Here is a 22,408-nt window from a genome sequence, read left to right on the forward strand (position 1 = left end):
AATGGAAAAGGGAGATAAGAATCAGAGGCATGGAACTACAGAAGGGACCAGAGGGATGCAATGTGGGAAGAATTCAACCTGTGGTTGGCTAGTTTTAAAGATGGAAAAGACCATGAGCTAAGAATGCCTGTGAGTAGCCTCTTGAAGCTGGAAAAGGCATGAAAACATTCCTTCCTAGAGCCTCTGGAAAGGAGCACAACCCTGAAACGAACTTGATTTTAGCACAGCGAGATCATGCCAGACTTCTGACAAGACAGTAAGATCATGAACTTGGTAGTTTTAAGCCACTAAATTTGTTATGGAAGCAATAGAAAACTAACACAGTAAGCCATGTGTTCAAAGTCCCAACAATAGGAAGGGGCTGACCTATATATTTTGAACTCAGATTCTTTCCATCGGTTCCTGTTGCTTTCCCATCAATACCCATCAATACCCAGCTCTTAAGAGCTCTTACAGCATACTGCTATTTCTAATGCTTCCCTGGTTACAATTAACAATCTCTTCAGGAGTATCAGACTCTTTCCCAGTCGGGATCACCTATCAGCAGTCCTTCACCCGATCAGGCTTGCAGATGTTTTGTGATTGACCGACAGAGTGTTTTAGAAGTCCAAACTCCTAGTTCTCTGGTTCTGCCATTTACACTTTTCATACTGCTGGCCCAGTTCACAGATTTATGCCACCAGCCTGGCATGGTAGGTTATTTGTTTGTACTATTCTTGTTGCAGATAAAGGGTGAAGTTCTCTCATTGTGACTTTCAACTCCTTTTACTACTTGGGAAAAACCTATGGTTCTAGAAGTTCATGCCAATGTACTATAGCATGAAAGAGAAATGAAATACGCTACTGTTAGAAAGGAAAAGATCTAAATGGCATTCTTTGCAGAAGGTATCATTAGCCTATGATAGTACTTTCATCACTAGCCAACATAGTACTTTATTTTTTTAATTTTTTTTTTTTTAGTATATATGCATGGGGGTTTTTTTGCTTATTTTTTGAATATTATTGAATTATATTGAATATAGTTGAATTTTATTTTTTGAATCATTAGTTCAATGATTCATTATTTGCGAGGTGTTATACGCAACACGTGCCCTCCTTAATACCCATCACCAGGCTGCCCCCTTTCCCCCTCCCCTCTGAAACCCTCAGGTTGTTTCCGGGAGTCCATAGCCTCTCATGGTTCATCTCCCCTTACGATTTTCCCTTCTTCAGTTTTCCCTTCCTTCCCCTCATGTCCTCCCTGCTATCCCTTCTGTTCCACATATGAGTCAAACCATATGATAACTGTCATTCTCTGCTTGACTTATTTCACTTAGTGTAATCCCCTCCAGTTCCATCCATATCGATGCAAATGGTGGGTATTCATCCTTTCTGATGGCTGAGTAATATTCCATCGTATATATGAACCACATCTTCTTTATCCATTCATCTGTTGAAGGCCATCAAAACTAAGAGGCAAACCACAAAAGGGGTAACTCATGTACCAAAAGCACAGGGGAGATGCACAAAGAGAAAGGAGACTCAGTACCCTACCCACACACTGTAATCAGATGGACTCAGGCAGACAATAATGGAAAATCTGAGAAAGCCTATTCGATACACCAGTGACAGGGTTTTTGTGCTTATAGGTGTAGATGATGCTTTTATCTGATTTCCCAGTCTCCATTATATTACATATTTTCCACAAGGACAATTAAAAATATTTCTATTTGACACATTGGTATACGTAGTACATTCCTGAAATTTATTTTGTAATTTTATTTTACCAAATTTAACTATACATAAACAAATATTCTTTTTAAAGGGCAACCAATAAATGTTGGCTGTGCATGCCTCATGAGAGAGCATTTTGCTATTCCTAACTCTGGTACTAATAATCAGTCTTTCTAGAGTGACCCATACTGATTAAATGACCCTTTCCCCAAGACACAGTTTTCTCCCCACATCTCTTGGTATGATGTATAAAGAAATCTTTCTCTTTTTTTCTTTATCCAGAGTACCTTGAAGTTAAAATGCTGTTTGATATCTATTTCTCTTCTGTCACTTGACTTACCAAACTGGTCTTCTTTTGGGGACCCCATGGGTTTCAAAAATTCTAGCTTCTTGTTTCTGTCCATAATTAGTGAATTTTGCCAATATCTGCCTGCATTTTGCATACTGGGCTTTATTAATAAGTCAATTCACTAAAGTTTTAGAGCAAGAGATAAACCTTGTTGCTTTTCATCTCTCTCATTTTGGTAGACAGAGAGCATATCTGAAAATAACCCTAAATATACCTACGAAAACCAATGAAATTGTAAGATTTAGCTAAGTAATACATTGGCTAGGAGCCCAATTTTTGCTTATCCATTATGATGGCTTAAGACACGCTAACTGTAGAGTTTACATAATATTTGCATAGTATATATTCTGCCTCTGTTTTATCCTAAATTCAATTATGCTTTCTTAAATAATTTATAACTATAAAAATTATTATAATTTTGCAAATATGAATAAATGAAAGAGGGCTGACCAACTCAAAAAAGAAATCACAGGCCTTTGGGAATGAAGCCAGAGTCATTAAAAAATATATTTGTGCAGAATTACAACTAGAAACAGGAATGAATATATGTATAAAATATCCTACATAAACAGGTATAAAATTGCATATGTGATTTCATTACACTGTATGGAACTCCTTAAGTTATTAATACTGAATTTTCTTCCACAAGCTAACTATATGATTAATCTGTATTTGAGGCACAGACTAGATAATAAACTATGTGTTGTCACCATATGAATATTTTCAACTGTTACTCTTCAAATTTAAAATAATTTAATAAAAACTTTATAGAACCTACATTGCATTTGCTGCTTAAAAAGGCAAAAGAAACCTTGACTAGCCCAAGAATAAGATAATTCAGAGAAATGAAACGTAAAATATCATTAATGTGATTAACCATTCTGTTTGGCATAGTCATTTATATATAAACGCATATAGAATATTTTATGTAGGAAGGACAAAGTAGAAAAGGGAAATGGATATTTGTATATTAAAATACACTCAGATATATGTTGAGAGTCCAATACGCAGCCTGCATAATTGTCTAAGATTTCATTTGCATGGGCTAGAGGTCTGCAGCTTGAGGAGACTGCTTCGAGCTTCATTCAAAGACAACCCCCTCTACCTTTCTTCCTCCAAAATTGGTTAATACCATAAGGCAGGGGAAGATAAGCTAAGACAGACCTTAAGTTCAAGAAGGACCACGTTAGCAATGCTCCTAAAGTGTTGTCAGTTTGTGGACATATCCTGGCTGGATCTGGATCACTTGAGAGCAGAATGCAGTCTTGTGTCCCATCTCATAATGATGGAATCTCTGGGACTGATGTCTAGGAACATGTGTTTAATTGATATTGGTGAATTTAATTGTGCTAGTTGAAAATATTCATATGGTGACATACACATAGTTTATCATATAGTCTTTATAGGGTCCTGAAGTCTGAATGAAGCCCCACCCCATGCAACTGTACACTCACAGCAATGTTTGAAAAGCACTGCTCTGGGACAGAGGTCACCAAACTTTTACTTAAAAGCACCTGATGGAAAATGTTTAAGGCTTTGAGGGCCATATGCTCTCTGTCACAACTTCGCAACTCCACACAAGAGCACTGTGGACAACACATACAGGAATGAACATGGCCATACACCAATAAAGCTTTGGATATGCAAACTAAAATTTAATTTCATATAATTTTCACGAGTTGTGAAATCTTCTTCCTTTCTTTTACACAAACCATTACTGGATTACAGTGTATAAAAACAGGCCAAAGGCCAGATCATAATTTGCCAACCTGTGCTGCAGAAAATGGAAAAACCATAGGGCAGAAATCAATGTGCACAGAGGGCAAGAATGCTTAAAAACTGGTCCTGAGGAGGGAAAACAAAGGGTGGATTTTGATATAGCACTTCACAGCAAAGACCTAGAAGTAAAAGCAGTGATACACACAGACTCAGGCAGAGAGCTGTGTAGAAGATGCAGCCATGGAATTTAAGGGGGAGAAATGGCCTGGATTAGAACAGAGTCAGGAAGGCACCGAGTACAAACCTGATCACAGTAGGTAGTTTTCCATTCCTGTTTCTTACTCTCATTTACAGTTAGGAAACCTAAACCCTAACCCTAGCTCTGGCAAATCTAACCGAGTAATCTTAGGCAAATTAGTTTTCACATTACAACTTAAGGTGATTCTTTCAAATAAATCTTAATTCTCCAAAATGAAACTTTTAGAATTCTGAAAGCAAGGCATATGTGAAGCCAATATACCTTAAAGTCCACGACCCTATAAAGTCACATGGCAATGCCATACATGGACAGTTGACACCACTGAAGAAGTTATTTATAGCATACTGTCAGAAACATTAATAAGGAACGTGTAAATAATGTCAAGTTTAAATTTACATCCTTATACAGTGTGTGCTAAGAACATGGAAATAATTGAATTCCCACAATCAAGTATCTCCTCTACCCAGAAGCTTCTAATCTATCTCCAGGTCCTCTGAGTAGAAGTCAAGTTCCTAGGCACTGCAAATGTTCAAGTCACTGGACCCACCTGCCTCTTCAACCTCATTTCTTTGTTATCTGCCTGCTCCTCGCCCTCTAGCCTCAGTGGCCTCCACGGCGGCTACTCCTGGACACACTCGTGGCTATTTCTGGACACACTCTGTAGGCTTCCACCGTATGACCTTCACCCTGGCTCTTCCCTTCCCTGAACTGCTCTGCCAGCAGATGTCCCTGTGCTCATACCCTCACCATCTTTACATCTTTGCCCAAGAGTCTACTCAGTGAAACCCATCCAAACTATTCAATGTAAAATTACAACCTGTCCCTGCCCCTCACCTTTCAACAAGCCCCCACCACCCTGCTCTATTCTCTCTTTCCCAGCCGTTGCTACTTTCTAGTCTAATTTACAATGGGAGCTGTGGATTGTCTCCTGTGACCCCCCACAAAAGCTTCTTCAGAGTACTGATTAATCTGTTCCTTTTATTCGCTGGTGCATTTTAAGTATCCAGAACAGTGCCTGGCATGGAAAAGGTGCTGGAAAAATACTTACTGAACAAATGAATTAATGTTTGTATTATCTGTAAGGCAAATACCACTACTTTTAAACTATAGGCATAAAAATTTAACAACTGCACCATTGTAAAAGAAATTTTAGCATCACTTTTAATACAATTCTCTTTCCCAAAATAACAATGTTTTTACTCACAGTGTATTTTTTAAATCTAAAAATGAGAAATTTTCTTGTCAATTTTCTCAAATGTCCTGATGCTTGGTGCTAAGTACAGAAACCAAAATAGTATTTTTCATCACTCTCAATATTTTAAAGATGTTAAGTAAAAGTATGTATCACATTCAAGTGCAGGAAAATGTTATGTTTTAATTGCTACTTGCTTTAAAATATAAGATAAAATATAAGAAGTTAAAAGAAATGTTAAATACAAAAGCACATTATGTTTTCAAACATTATAATATCTGCATTTTTAAAATATTTCTTTAAATTCTAAAAGCAAAAAGTCTTTTTTTTCTTTTTAGAAGAAACCACAATTCTATAAATACACATCTATTATACAGTTCATACAATTTTGTGTTAATATGCATACTCTTTGAATCCACTCTAGAGTTATCATTGCTGATATATTCTTTGATAACTAGACTGCCTTGTTTTTGCTGCTAGAAAACTATATTATTATATTCTTCTTTTAAGATAAGGATATTGTCTCAAGGATTTATGTTCTAGATCTACCTTAGCTAAAATAAAGTGGTTTACTTTTATTGTTATGCCTGACACAGGTAAGTTATTTTCTAGCACACTCAAAAATGTCTATTAAGAACAGCAGACCATGCAGACAGCTCCATTCATTCGAAGTCCCTACTACTAAATTAAAAAACAAACAAAAACACACCAAAACCTCCCCCCTCATATTTAAAGATGACAGGGGAGAAAAAAAAAAAAACAACCTGAATATTCTCCACCCAAGAACTATTTACCCTCCTTTTGCTCTATTCTACTTACTCAAAACATGTATTTGGGAGAAGTTAAAACTAAAGTCTTCCATGCTAATGTCAATAAACCCTTTTACTTGATCTTCTTTGAAATTTCTTCAGGATCTCATATTCCCACCCTTTCCCTTCTTGAGATGCTCTCTCCCCCTAAGTTCCCTGTTGTTTATTTCATGGTTTTTTCTTCATTCTCTGTATCTCCCTTCTGTCTCCTTTGCAGGCTTGATTTGCTGAACTCCTTTACTCTTGAGGTGTTCATGAGACCCTCTTTTTACTCTTTATTTTGCCTGCGCAGGTGTTCATGAGACCCTCTTTTTACTCTTTATTTTGCCTGCGCAATACTAGCTTCCTCTGACTTCTCTCAGCATCTCCATGCTCATGACTTCCCAATCTGGTTTTGTAGTGAAGATCTTTCTCCTGACCTTTAGCATATTCAAACTGTGGGTCAGCTTCACTTGGATGATCCACACTCACCTAAATCAGCATCGTCCACACCCCTCACATACACACACACACACACACACACACACACAATCTGCCTCCCCTCAAATAACCCATACATATTTCAATAAATGGCATCACAAGCCATTACACTTGCACAATTAGGAAAGAGGGCATCACCTCTGCATTCTTTCTCTAATCCCACGTGCCAGTAAACCCTCAATTCCTATCAGTTCCACGTCCACACCATTTCTGAAATCAACTGATTTCATCAAGTCTGCACTACCAATGACCTAATTCAGGTCGTCCATTCCTATCTCTGACCTGAACTACTAAAAGAATCTCCTAAGAGGTCTCTGTCAGTCTATAGGAGATACCCTTGCTGGGTGGAGGGGGGATATGTGTGAAGGTGTCCCTATGGCTAAAGAGTGGGACAGAGAATAAGTACTTAGAAATCACATTCATTAGTGTATTTGTCCTGTTACATTTCTCATATAATAGATGAGAGCTATATATATGCCACGCCTGGGTTATTTTTATAACAAAATGATTTAATATGGATTGGATACCATTCAGTGTTCACTTGTATTACTCTGTTATAAATCAAGTATTCTCTAAGTAGAAATGACTCTTTGCTACCACAAGAGGTTAACCTAATCTCTGCTGTAAGTGATTTTCTTAAGATTGGAAGTTTTAAGTTAAAGCTGTGATATGAAGATTCATTGGTTCATTTTATTCCATTAAAATAAAGTGTTCAAACAAATTTCTTTCTAAAATGGAAACTTTCTTTAAAACACCTGGAATATTTTTACATAGAATTTAAAGAGCATAAGATTTCCACTGCCACTGCAGTTCCAAGAGCTGATTATCTCAATTACAACACTCATTCAACAATTATTTGAAGTCTAGGTGCCTGTTGAGACAACAGAAGAGTTTACCATCAGAAAACAAAAACTGCACTGTAGTCAGAATGAAACCCGTCATGGAAGATCCTATCACAGCCCATGAGTTACGCAAGCATTAAATTCACTATGAATATATTCCCTATTTTGCCTGTGGCTTACTTCAAAAGACTAAGAGAGCCGCACTGTGCCTTCTGCTCTTCAGTGGTAAACAGGGGTGATGTAAGAGCTCTTTCCACATAATCCTGTCAAGCAAAACCAAAGTATGATACTAAAAGGAGGAACATACCTGCTTTATGAGAAAAAAAAAAATCTTAGGATAATCCTCAAAATAGCAAGTTTTCTTTAGTTAGTATGACTACAGAAGAAAACAGCATTTACCATCAGGGAGGTAAAACTCTACCAAATATATTTTAACTTCTTTACTCCTGATGCATTATATCTTATAGAACAAGTAATTTCAGTGGATACAAATGATTAAAATTATATAAAGCACACTGTTGACCAACTTTAAGGGAAAACAAAGTTATTTGATTGTGAAATGAGTAAAATATGTAAGTTATCTTAAAACTAGTTGAACAGAAAGGAAATCCTGGCTCACATAAATACTTTTCCAAAGATTGTGTGGACTCTGTGAGTCTCCAAAAGCAGGGGGTTGAAAAAATAATCATCCAAACCTTTCAGTTTACAGCATGCATAACACTACCAAATGATGAGGTTAAAAGTCATCTCTACCTCTACTGAAATGCAACTCTGCGCGCGCACACACACACACACACACACACACACACACACACAGAGCATTTCAAGATTTACTTATTCAAGAGAATTAAAAAGAGTATTACATTCTCATAGAAATCATCTTAACATAAAATCAGTATAAGATCCCCACGTCCTGCTAGAAGGATACTAAGGACAACAATCTAGAGGGAAAGAGACAAGAAATGAAAGTTTTATAAAACAAAATTTATGAGAAACAAGTCATTCTAATTCACCATAGCGGTGTAAGGAACGGATTAGATAGCAGTATAAGGAACGGATTAGATAGACCTCTACGCCTATTTTGTTATTTCTATTTCTTTTCTTAAATAAAATTGTTTCTGAATATAAAAATAGCTCTTTATTCTGCTTGTCTTCTAAGTATTCTCTTCTTGATTGCTATAGAGGGAACTTAAACAGTAAGTTTCAAAAAGAAGAGAAAAGAGGTTGATGTGCCCTTTTAGTAGATTTGTAAAGAACCCCCTTCTCAAAGCCAGCATTTCATTGATTTATCACTGCCGTTTTAGTGTGACCAATTAACAGCTGAAATAAAGTTGACTAATGGAAAGGCCTGAATCAGATTTTCCCTTCTCTTTTTTTTTTTTCCTACTTCACATGAATCACCAAAGAACACTGGATTTATCCTCAACATCATTAGTAGCTTAAAGAATTTAAAGTTTTCTGTCCACCTTTTGATTTGAATAGTCTAGGCAGTCTATTACCTGGCCTGTTTATAGAAAATGGAAAGGGAAGAAAAAAAGTCTGCTCGAATCTGGAAGAATTATTTCTATAGGGATAGTGAGAAAGTCAACAAAGATATAGAAACAAAAGAAAAAAAAAAAAAACGTCGAGAAAGAAAAAGAGAAATTAACCACTTACATACGGTTACCATAAAAAGATACATGCAATTTAGGAAGAAAAGACTCTTCATGGAGTGAAAAATTAGATCTCTCAGAAAAATACAGAATCTGTTGATTATCCTAACTATAACTTTTCACAGAAATGTTTAAAATCCAACTCCCCAAATCAAATAAAATTTTAAAAATTCACCCAGGACAATCCAAATACAATTGCATGCATAATATTAGTATTCTTCTAATAATCAACACAGTGATACTTATTAATTGCCTATTATATGCTAGGTATTGTGAGAGATGCTACAGGGAATACAAAAAACATGTAAGAATTGGTACCTTAGTTCAACAAAAATAGTCAGGAAAGTTATAATTCAGTCGATCAAGAATGACAGAAAGGATTTGATTTAGATTTGTCAGAAAGTAGAACAATAGGTACAATGGTATGAAGTAACAAATAAACACAAAAAGCACAAGTCAATTTAAGGGGAAGCTAATTTAGAAGAGAGATTCTCCAGTGGAAGATAAAGGAAAACGGAGTTGAAGGTAGACATAAGAAACTGGACAGCAACAGAGACCGGACACTTTAGCAGGAGAACAATGAGGAGTTATTAAAGGTATTTTAATTTGAGAGCATCAAAGTCTTGCTTTAGAAAAATTAATAGTGACATGGTATCAGTGTGGAAAAAACAAATGCAGAAGTCTTGAAATATAACAGACGTCTGAGGATTAGGTCACATGGTATAAGACGGTTTGTAGTAGTAATAAAAAGTCAAAAACTGAGTTCAAATGGAATATTTAAAGGACTCAGGAACTAGTTAGTTAGTTAGTTAGTTGTGAGCAAAGGGATAAGGTGGGAAAAGTTCTATTTTATAAGGTTAAGGCGACATATATCAACAAGAAAATTTCTAGCAGGCAGTTAGAAACTAGAGGACTCAGAGCTCAGAAGAAAAGAACACACAGATATACACAACATGCAAATATATATTAAATACACACACACATACAGAGAGAAGGGGATGGGGAGGGAGGGAGGGAGGGAGGGAGGGAGGGAGGGAGGGAGGGAGGGAGGGAGGGAGAAGAATGCACATGCCTGAGCCAAACACTAAGGAAGATTATAATAAAAAGCCCTACTTCACCTCATATATAAAATGAATTCCAAAGCTATTTAATACTTACATTTGAAAGGCAAATCATTACACTTTTAAAAGAAATACAGAACAAAATAACTTCAGAGTTGGAAAGGTTTCTTAAAATGTTTTTTAAAATCTATAACTTTTTTTAAAAATCAATAAAACCATCAAGAGTAAAACTAAAATTTTGTCCGAAGAACTATAATAAAAGCCAAAAAAATAGGCCCAAACCTGAAAAAGACATATTTTTGTCAAATGATTCATATCTAGACTAGATAAAGAAACATCTACCAATTGATAAGAAGCAGAGAAACCAATAGAAAAATGGACCAAAGACACAAATGGGCACTTGAGAAAAGTAGAAACAAAAATGACAAAACATTTGAAAATAAACTCAAGAGCAGTCAGAAAAATTCAAATAGTCAAAGAAATACAAATTTTGACCACAGTTTTAAACCCATCCAATGGGAAAAGCAATTTGAAAAATATCAATCTGAAAAATCTGAAAATCTAGTAATACCAAATATTGCTACATTTGACAAGAATATATAACAAAAGAAATACATAGTGCTGGCTGGAATACCGACTCTTCAATCATTTTAGCAAAAAACTTAGTGTCATCTTATCAAGTCAAATGTGTATATCCTCCATGACTTTGCCATTTCACTACTAGGGAAGATCCTGTATGTGTGTAAAAAGACACGTGTACAAGAATGTACACAAAGGTACAATATTGTTTTTTAATATAGCAGTTAGAAAACCCAGGAACAACACAAATGTCCATAGGCAGAAGACTGGATAATTAATTTCCGTGTATTCAAAAATAAAATAGAGCAGTGAAAAAGAAATATAGCCACACAAAAAATATGGGAATTGGTATGGGTAGGGATGGATCAAGTGGCCAAAACTGTAGAGAATGTGAGACCATTTACATAATATTCCAAAAACATATGAAAGTTGACAAAATATTTAAGTAAGTTAAGGAAAAAGGAAGTAAATGATGACCACAAAATCCAGAATACTATTTTCCTTGGAATAGAAGAAAGGTTTTAACAGAAAGAGACTCTCAGGGGATTCTAGTGATGTTATTTTAGTTATTGTATTGGTACAGGTACGTTTGCTTATCATTCTTTATATCTTGTGTATAGTCATATATTTATAAAAATATTTCCTACTTTGTATATTTTTTTTTTTTTAAGATTTTATTTATTTATTTGACAGAGATAGAGACAGCCAGCGAGAGAGGGAACACAAGCAGGGGGAGTGGGAGAGGAAGAAGCAGGCTCATAGCAGAGGAGCCTGATGTGGGGCTCGATCCCATAGCGCCGGGATCACGCCCTGAGCCGAGGGCAGACGCTTAACCGCTGTGCCACCCAGGCGCCCCGCTACTTTGTATATTTTATACAAAATTTTATATATCTTTATTTTTATTTATTATTTATATGTTTATTAAATATTTTGTCTCATATAAAAATAAATATTTCTAAAACTATAAAACTGACTAATACTCAGAATGAGAAAGACCAGAAAAAGAGATGGGGAAAAAATGGTCAGACTTATTTATTTATTTATTTTTTAAATAAAACTAAAATACACTTTCGTAGGAAGGAAAAGACAGTCCGGTAATGTCAATGTTACACCGAAATCAAGAGAATAACGACTTGGAACAAGTTAGAGGCCTCTCATCATCTAGTGATGGTAATTTTCAGATGCATGAAAGGGATAACAGTCAAGCTATAAGGTATTAAGCTATTAGGTATAAGAGAATAATTTTGAGAGAAACTAGAGGCAGTAAGTAAAAATCCCCCTCTCAGGAAGTTTGGCTATGAAGAACAGACGTGCACAGTACAGTGAAAATTTTTTTCTGCTGGATGAAACTTCAGATTTGCAGAGTGAGGTAAGCGTCAGGGGCACGGTATGTGTTGGGTTGGGCTGGTCTGGGAGAAAGAAGTCGAAGATGCAGAAGAAAGGAGATAATCACAGAGATTATATTCCACTGCTACATAAATAATACTATAGTCTTAGGCATTAAAAATCAAAATGGATTAAAGACCTAAATGTGAGAGAGGAATCCATCAAATTGATGGATTTGACCTCGGCCACAGCAACTTATTGCTAGACACATCTCCAAAGCAAGGGAAACAAAGGCAAAATGAACTACTGGGACATCATCAAGGTAAAAAGGTTCTGCACAGCAAAGGAAACAGTCAAGAAAACTAAAAGGCAACCTACAGAATGGGAGAAGATTTTGCAAATGATATATCAGATAAAGAGCTAGCACCCAAAATCTATAAAGAACTTACCAAACTCAACACCCAAAAAACAAGCAATCCAGTCAAGAAATGGGTAGAAGATATGAACAGACATTTCTCCAAAGAAGACATACAAACGGCTAACAGACACCTGAAAAAATGCTCCACATCACTTGTCATCAGGGAAATATAAATCAAAACCACAATGAGATACCACCTCACACCAGTCAGAATGGCTAAAATTAACAAGACGGGAAACGACAGATGTTGGCGAGGATGCGGAGAAAGGGGAACCCTCCTAAGCTGTTGGTGGGAATGCAAGCTGGTGCAGCCGCTCTGGAAAACATTATGGAGGTTCCTCAAAAAGCTAAAAATAGAGCTACCCTTTGACCCAGCCATTGCACTACTGGGTATTTACCCCAAAGATACAAATGTAGTGATCCAAATAGCACCTGCACCCCAATGTTCATGGCAGCAATGTCCACAATAGCCAAACTGTGGAAAGAGCCCAAATGTCCATCGACGAGGAATGGATAAAGAAGATGTGGTATAGGAGACTCTGCTCTATAAGCCCCTGGAAACGAGCCTTGGAAATCCCTTTTATGAAGATGGCGACGAAGGCTAAGAAGGAAGCCCCTGCCCCTCCCAAAGCCGAAGCCAAAGCAAAGGCTTTGAAGGCCAAGAAAGCGGTGCTGAAAGGCGTCCACAGTCACAAAAAAAAGATCGGCACGTCACCTACATTCCGAGGACCCAAGACTCTGTGTCTCCGAAGGCAGCCCAAATATCCTCGAAAGATGGCCCCCAGGAGATACAAGCTTGATCACTATGCCATCATCAAGTTCCCCCTGACTACTGAGTCAGCCATGAAGAAAATAGAAGACAAGAACACATTTGGGTTCATTGTGGATGTCAAGGCCAACAAGTACCCGATCAAACAGGCTGTGAAGAAGCTCTATGATATTGACGTGGCCAAGGTCAACACCTTGATTAGGCCTGATGGAGAAAAGAAGGCATATATATTCGACTGGCTCCCGACTATGATGCTTTGGATGTTGCCAACAAAATTGGGATCATCTAAACTGAGTCCAGCTGGCTAAATCTAAATATAAATTTTTTCACCATAAAAAAAACAAAAAAACGAAAACCAAACAAACAAACAAAAAAAGAAGATGTGGTACATATATACAATGGAATAATACCCAGCCATCAGAAAGGATGAATATCTACCATTTGCATCAGCGTGGATGGAACTGGAGGGTATTATGCTGAGTGAAATAAGTCAATCAGAGAAAGAAAATTATCATATGGTTTCACTCATATGTGGAATATAAGAAACAAGGCAGAGGACTGTAGGAGAAGGGAGAGAAAACTGAATGGGAAGTCATGAGAGAGGGAGACAAACCATATGATACTCTTTACTACAGGAAACAAACTGAGGGTTCCTGGAGGGGAGGCGGGTGAGGGATGGGGTAACTGAGTGAAGGGTATTAAGGAGAGCATGTGATGTGATGAGCACTGGGTGTTACAGGAAAATGATAAATTATTGAACGCTACATCTGAAACTAATGATGTACTGTAAGTTGGCTAATTGAATTTAAATTTTTAAAAAATCATAAGGTTGCCATTCTCTATGTTAAATGTCTCGTTGCACAGTCAAAAAATAGTCAATAGGCTGTAAATCACAACCATGCCACAGAACTGCTTCTTAGTTCAAAGAGTTAATCTCTTATTCCATTTAACTCACCGGGAATGCTAATCCAACTGAGCACTCACCAGACTTCTGTAAAGGGTCTTAGTAAAGGGTCAGTCAGAGCCATCGCCTCTCCCACTCACTTCTCCTGGCCCCTAGTCCCAAGGACAAGATGCTTTCCTAAGAAGCATTGTTCCCCTCCAGGCAGAAGTGGTAAGTGTAAACGGGGCCTTCTTTTTTTTTTCTTTTTTTTTTTTTTAAGATTTTCTTTATTTGTTTGACAGAGAGAGAGGCAGTGAGAGAGGGAACACAAGCAGGGGGAGTGGGAGAGGGAGAAGCAGGCTTTCCGCTGAGCAGGGAACCCAATGTGGGGCTCCAGGATCACGCCCTGAGCCAAAGGCAGAAGCTTAACAGCTGAGCCACCCAGGCGCCCCATCAATGGGGCCTTCTCGAACAAGGCAGAGACAGAGATGGGGGGAGGAATCCAGAGTCTAGGAGGAGTGAGAAAACTCTGGGAACCATCCGAACAGTACGGAACTGTCCAAGACAAGGTGGAGTAGTCCTGAAGTGGAAGCAAGGCTTACCTTATGCAAAGCAACAGCCATATCGGGATATGGGGGCTGTTCCACAGAACAGCTTAGACCTCCTCTCACTAGAGTTACTGCCTCCCAAATCTGTTACATCAGAAACTGTGCTTAATTTTTTTACAGGCCTAACTACTTTGCATTGCTGAAGAAGAGAACTGTAGCAATACTCAGGAGTTAAAGCATTTTTGTGTAATCTGGCTGCAATAAAAAGCACAAATGTCTTTCTAATGCATATTTTCCAAATGATTCCCTCCAAATTAAAATATTCATAATTTTTTTATTTCTTCTTCTTCTTCTCAAATTTAATAAACATGATTTTAACGGACAATTTCCCATTCTCAGACTAATACTAGTTCACTCTCTCCAGGCAATCAGATCACAAATTAAAGTTTAAGTAATCTCCTTTATCCACTGTCTTTTTAGTAATGGTTATAAGATGAAAAATATAAAAGAAAAAGTTCCAGTCTCTGCTTCTACAAACCAAAGCAATCTATTCATATGATGGCTAATCAGAGATGTAAAGGTACTAGAAAACGAACAGCCTTCTTCGGTCTCTCTCTTTTTTTTTTTTTTTTTTTAAGCTTAGTGAGCTATACCCTGTCTTGGCCTGACAGGCACTGTGCTTTACTAGTTAGTTATAGATAATCTTTCCAGGCTTTTACTTGGAGAACAGAGGAAGCAGATTGTGCCTTTCTTTCCGATTCCCAATTATTCCCTAAGGTGGCTGACAGATACACATGATCCCCCTGAGTGTGGAGATGGCTTGCTAGGAAGGTTTACACAGCTGAGGTGAGACGCATGTTTCTGCAACCTGAGCGCTCTCTGAATTACGTAGGGTTCGAGGCTAAAATTCAATGCAGGGCATAACCCCATGATAAAGTATCCCACTGAATTTTAGTTAGTATAGCAATAATTAAGAAAGAATGGATAACTTTGTCTCCTGTGTTCTTTGCTTGACTCTTTTCCAAAAAGAACCCTAAGATCCAAAAACAAACTCATTTCGAACTTCCGCGCCTTACAAGTCAGACAAACGACTAAATAACTCAACTGGCTCCAAACTGAGAAGTAAATGGCAATGAGAAAAAGGAGAAAGGGCCTTCTGCAGCATCACAAAGGCAGCACAGGGACAATTCTCAGAGGCTAGGAACCCAGCAAAAGGAACTCTCAACGTGAACAAGGAGCTTCCTGCTGCCAATCGATAGGGCACTCCTGGCTGTACAGTGAGTGAATGCCACTAAGTGGGTTGCATTAAAACCGGCAAGTTCATTTGTGAACGGCAACTCACTTTATGATCCAGGAGATCTTGGGGCAGAGAATGCCCTTTTACGGCACAAGGAAACTTACTTGGCACACGTGACATAGCACTTGGAACCACCGGTACAGAAAGCAAATAAAGGATTAGAAGCCACCCAGGTGTGGGAGATTAAGGGTTTAACGGGCAGATGGAAGAGAAGAGCATCATCTGGACATCCTTCATCCTTTATAATAAGGGAAAGTTCCCCAGTGATCCCAGCAGAAAGAATAAGCTTAAATGAACAAAATTTAGCAATTCTGTTGACAAAGGCAGAATCCTTGAATAGACTTTTTTTTTTTTTTTTTTTGTAATGGGAGTCTGTCTGCCAAAACCTGATTACCTTTCATAACAAATAAATCTCTACCTAGCAGACAGGGAACTAAGTAACAAAAGTATGCCTTGCCCCCCACAGGTCATCCTCCAAACTGCGGAATGCCACTTCAAAAGTCTAGTTTGAACAGATGGGGCTTGGATAATAGAGTGTGGGAATGGTCGGCAAATGCTAAGTCAAGGCCCACCTTTTGATCTGCTGAGCTCAGTCTTAAAAGAATGGCTTTTAAAAATCATTACTGTTATCACACTGCTCTTGCTAAAGAGACTCTTCTGAGTGAGCCACAAGCAGTTAGGAATCAAAATAAAACAAACGAATCCCTTGACCTGGATTTGGAAACTTCTCAATATTAGGATCCAACGTATTCAACGTAATCTATCATTCCTCCCAATTTCCAAACCCTGACTTCAGCCAGACCAGTTCGGCTGTTCCCTCACACAGTGTGATCACTCTGGTTTCTGAACAGCTGAGAGCACTATCTATGCCTTATAACTGGGAAACCTAAACCTCCTTTAACTGCTGTCTTTGTATGCTCAGATACAGCTCCATTTTTGTCTGACCAAAGAACCCAGGTACTGCTTCCTTCTTGGAGTTCCATTAATAGTATTGTTTTCTTCACTCCATTGGACATTTAATTGAATAACAATACAAGACAGCCGATATGGATGCTTCATCTCCCTCAAAAGACTTGTTTTTTTCCTATTATTTTATCAGCATTTCTAAACATACATAAATTCTGAAATAATTATGCAACAAAATCCCATTTAATTATCACTTACCGCAAAAACTTATAAACACATAGCCAATCTCTTTGGTGAACTATATATTCCCTAAAGAAAAGTATGAGATTATTTTCATACTTGTTTTCTCCCCAAATTTAGCATGTAGTAACAATTCAATAAATGGTTGGTTGTGAAAATGAATTGAAATCCAGTCCATCAAAGTTCTGAGTTGCCCCTTAGGCATTAAGCTTACTTCATCCAATCAATTCTTGAACAGACAAACCATAAAAATACTTATTTTTTAAAGAAATATTAGCAAATAATATTAAGAAAATGTCTCCTAGGGTCCCTGGGTGGCTCAGTCCGTTGAGCATCTGACTCCTGATTTCAGCTCAGGTCGTGATTTCAGGGTAGTGAGATCGAGCCCTGTGAGGAGAGATACTCCCCTACTCTTGCTCTTGTGCTCTCTCTCTCTAAAAAGAAAGAAAAGAAAAGAAAAGAAAAAAGAAAAAAAAGAAAGTGTCTCCTGAAAAATTGCAGAAAGTGAAAAAATTATAGCCCTACTCTTATCCCATCACTTAATATTTCATCAGCAAGTCCAATTTTCTTTTGATGCCAAGACTGGAAAGTCATTATCAATAAACGAACAGGCTCGCACACTACAGAGATACTAGATTTTATCTTTAGGGGACGTAACTCAATTCTAGCTAGTAACAAGACCTTAAACAAGTCATTTATATCATCTCTCAGTCCTTATCACTTAAATAAAAATCATTATACTCTTCCTATTCACCTTATATTATTGTAAGGATGATTTTTTTTTAATTTGTCAAACTGCTTTATAAAATACAAAGCACCATGTAAATATTACACTGGCCTCATGGCATACCCAGTCTCCTTTTAAAGAGGATCTACAGTCCACTTGGAGTCACAAGACACAAAACTATCTGAAATATTACAAGCTAAATGTCTAATTAGCAAAGTAAGCAGTACAGATATGAGGAGAATTGAAGTGCCTAGCAAAGGCTTCATGGTAGCAAGGGAAAGGAAGAAACAAAGGCACTTCAGAAGGTGGATATACTGTGTGCAAATTCACGCACACACAAGTGCCCAAATTGTCCAAAGCACAGCTAGAGCAATCTGCAATTTACTAAAGCAGATGGTGCCAAGAAAAAAATAATAATGGTACAGAAATTGAAGCAGTTGACTGAAGCTAAATTATGAAGGACCTCAAATGATGGCTAATCATTTTGACTTTCAAGGAAACATTGGCAAAATCTGAGGAATGCAATATCAGCAAATCAGCATCCCAAGAAAAGTAACTGATTTATAAGAGTCTGGAAAACGTTACCATTATCAAGATGGAAAACAACCAGAGCTGTGACTGGAGAGTAAGCACTGAAAAGACTAAAGACGAATATTCATTTGGAGCATGGATAAGATGAGACCTGTTTATGTGAGTAAACAGAATCCCTTGATAACAATCTTCATCAAGTGTTCAGACTCTTTCCCTTGGATTACAAAGCTTCATATAAGTAGAAACTCCCGATCTCATCTTTAAAAAGGACACTTTTGACCCCTAGACCTGTGGCCGTCCCTCCACCATGCCAATCTCCTTCCAGATTTAAGAGCCTTAGTTTAGCTGTTTTCTGTTTCTAATGCTTTTTTTCTGATCTTAGTGTGCCTAGGTCCTTTTTGCCGTTCAGATCTCCAGGTGAAGGTCACCTTCTCAAGCAGCTAGCTCTTCTTGAACCACCTGGTCCAAAGTGGTTTCCAAGACCTGTCTTATTACTCTATCGTAATCATCTACATAGCGCTTCTTGTATTCTAATCTTTTTCTCATATTTATTTACCCCCCCCCCCCCACATCCCAAGACTGGAATTCTGGGAGAACAGGAACTTTCAGACTTCAGCATGGTGCATCCCCAGCAGCCAGAATCTGATGTAGATTAGGTTGCTTGATAAATACTTGTCAAATTGATAAAGAAAGGAGTTGTTCACAGTTGACCTTCACAGAGAAAGTCAAAGTTACTATTGTCCTCATGGCTACTCTGGGTTCCATGTCTTCTTTAGGCTCGGATATTCTACTTCCCTTATGCTGTGACAGAATCCCAAATCCTTTCAAGTCTGTTTCTTTTTCACTTTACTAGCTTTAGTTCCAGTTTTTCATTTGTAAATATGAGCTTTAAATAGACTACTTTGCAGCTTTCATTACCTCCTTGAACCTCATCAAACACATGAAGACTAGCTACCATCCCATACTGCAGGGACTGAAACTCTGAAGGTCCCACAAAATAGTCAATCAATGAGCAAGGAGGTGTTGACCATTGGACGAGGAATTGAACACAGGCCAAATGACATCTAGTTTAAACTTCTACCCAGTATATAAAAGGGCCTCCACTCTATATCATACTAACATTTAAAAAAAAAAAAAAAAAGACTTAATTCTCAGGTGGCATGTCAGAATACCTAGTGTAATATATATATATATATATATATATATATATATATATATATTCAATAAATAAAATTATTTGGTTGTTTATTGATTTGCTTACAATTCCCCCTCCACCAAGAGAGGGGAGAAAAACAGGAAGAGGAGAAAACAGAACAGAAAAAGAAGACGAACAGCAATCAAAAAATAAATAAATAACAACAACAACAAAGGAATGCATCCTGGTATTTATGGGGCTAAGCGGACTTCATCCCTTTGTAAGTCTTACATTACTGAAGTTCACAATCAAACCAAAAGTGTTTTTAGTAAATATTAACCCACAGAATCACTGCATCTGTTTCCAAGTATTATATTTGTGCTGTTTTTGCAAAATATCGGGATCTAAAGATGTTTAGGTTTGATAAACTTTGATCTCTGGGTGCTAGAAGTTTTCCATTCTTTATTACTTTATTGAATTATTACTTGGTATAAATTTATGACTACAGACCTTGTTTTTAAACATAAAATGAGAATTGATTTACTGCTTCCAGAAGAATTTACTGCTAAGAAGAATGATTTTTAAAAAGATCATTCAAAGAATATTAAGAATCTAAATCTCATCAGGGAATTCCAGTGGTGTGTGCAATGGTTATTTATATAACTAGATGCAGAAATAACATGTAGCAGCTAGTTTTATAATGACAGTTTTAAAAACACCTTTTGAAAATGAAAACAACTAAAATTAATCATAAATTTTCCACCAGATTACATAAGTGGATGTTTTAATTTACAGCATCCAAAGTCTGCTTCCCTTTATATTCCAACTTGTGTTACCAACAACAGAATAGATTCTACATAATGCCATCTGAAAGAATAGTAAAATAGGGGCGCCTGGGTGGCACAGCGGTTGAGCGTCTGCCTTCGGCTCAGGGCGTGATCCCGGCGTTATGGGATCGAGCCCCACATCAGGCTCCTCCACTGGGAGCCTGCTTCTTCCTCTCCCACTCCCCCTGCCTGTGTTCCCTCTCTCGCTGCCTGTTTCTATCTCTGTCAAATAAATAAATAAAATCTTTTTAAAAAAATAAATAAATAAATAAATAAAAATAAAAGAATAGTAAAATAGATACAAACTCTATGCCTGACATTTCCCTTATATTTCCTTCCTACTATACTCTTTCCACTGAAAAATTCATACTAAAATAATTATATCCTTTTATTTTTCCATTATTGCTCTAAGAATAAAAACTGAAACCCCCGCAGCATACAAGTTAACTTTTAAATAAAACCATAATGTCACTCAGTTTTGTTTTTCCTACGAAGACCCAATAATTTTGTTCACATACCGCGTGTAGTCTAAAATAAGAAAAAAAAAAAGTCTCTGAAATGGAAATGGACAAAGAGGTCACACAAAAATTCAAGTTGTACAGAAACTTGAAAGCCCTAAAAAAAAAAAAAAAAGACCACTTCCAATTAACTATCAAAGGCAGCAGACAAAATAACTGCAGAAAGAATTGATTTTAAATTGTTGTCTATGCTTCTCTTATATGAAATGGCACTGCATTAATAAATGGCACAGCATTGTCAGAAACATCATTAGGCTGATTAGAAGGAAAAACTCACATTTTTTTGTGTTTGGGTAGGAATCCTGCCCCAGTAGGATACATCTTTTTTTTAATATTGGTACATGAAGATGAGCCCATTAAATGTATGCTAAATAATTAATAAAGAGGTGTGGAAAACAAGGAAGCAGACACGTGTTAAAGCAGACTCAACAAGCCGCAGTGAATGCAGGGAGTGAGCCAGCAAAGAACTGGCGTTCCTTCCTCTACTCTTTGGACCATCTGTCTTCCCCATTCCCCTTGGATAAAGCAAACTCCTAAAGAAAAAAAAGTCATACATAGAACAAACACTGCCTAACTCTCCTTACTGCTCATTATTTTTCAATCCACTCTTAAAAGAGAAGTGAATTAATTTCATGGAAATAGTTCTCAAAAGAATTTGTGAAGGGGCACTTGACAGCTCCTGCTTACTCTAAATAAAAACAGGTATGATTTAGTAGAATAACAACTGACTTCCGTCATCTATTTGCAGTAATTATTGTGTTAACAAGCGGGACTCTCGTCTTCATTTGTTTACATTTATTTACAAACTGTAAGTTTCATCAATGAACCAATTACAGAATCTAAAGGAAAAGTAAAGCAAATGTTTTATAATAAAAGCAAATCACCCTCAGGATGAGGGGAGAAGTCATCCTCACAGGGTTATAAGTTTTATGAAAACAATGACTATGATAACGTGGGAGTTTTTCCAAACCCATTTGGAGTACTTTAAATGAAACAAATAGGAAATCATTAAGATTAAACATCAGCAGCAAAAGGCTGCTTTGTTAATAGCCTATCAAACAGAAGGTATTTAGACAATGTAAAAATGAGCCAAAGTGCCCATGTTAGGCAATGACCATTGCCTTAAGAAGAATAAGCCTATCTAGTTGTGACTAAATTCAGAAGTCACTGATATGGCTAAAGTCCAAACTTTCAATAGCAAGAGTAAATGGATTAAGAGCAAAAGGGGGAATAATTTTGACCACTAAATAACCAGCAACTTAGTCCATGCATGAAGATAAGGAACATTCATTTAGCACTTCAACAAATATTAAATCAAATTGAAGATGACAGACATGGAATTACCCAGCCCACGTGTCTTAAACATGGTAGACACCCAACAAATGATCTTTCCTTCCTTCCTTTCTTTCTACTCCCTCCAGTCATTGATTCATTGCCTTACAGACCTATTTACATTTTCAAGTATATAGGTCTGTCATCTCTGTACGACTGGACTGAAAAATTGTTTCATTCATAGGTAGATACTTCTAATTCTGCCATATGGCTCACAGGTGCTATCCACAAATAGTATGCTTTATAGGTTGGGACTGCTTGAAAGCTCAAGAAAGATGTGACACGGTATATTAGAA

General features: G+C 37.1%; 1 protein-coding gene and 1 pseudogene across 3 annotated transcripts in view; one reads left to right on the plus strand and one right to left on the minus strand.

The window, feature by feature from the left end:
- Positions 1–22,408, minus strand: part of PTPRK (protein tyrosine phosphatase receptor type K) — a 541,453-nt gene that overhangs the window by 314,373 nt on the left and 204,672 nt on the right. The gene's annotated exons all lie outside the window — the stretch shown is intronic.
- LOC123797604 (large ribosomal subunit protein uL23 pseudogene) lies at positions 12,960–13,517 on the plus strand (annotated as a pseudogene).

This window comes from Ursus americanus, chromosome 11, assembly GCF_024610735.1.
Source record: "Ursus americanus isolate L20-20 chromosome 11, mUrsAme1.1.p, whole genome shotgun sequence".
Taxonomy (NCBI): Eukaryota; Metazoa; Chordata; class Mammalia; order Carnivora; family Ursidae; genus Ursus; species Ursus americanus.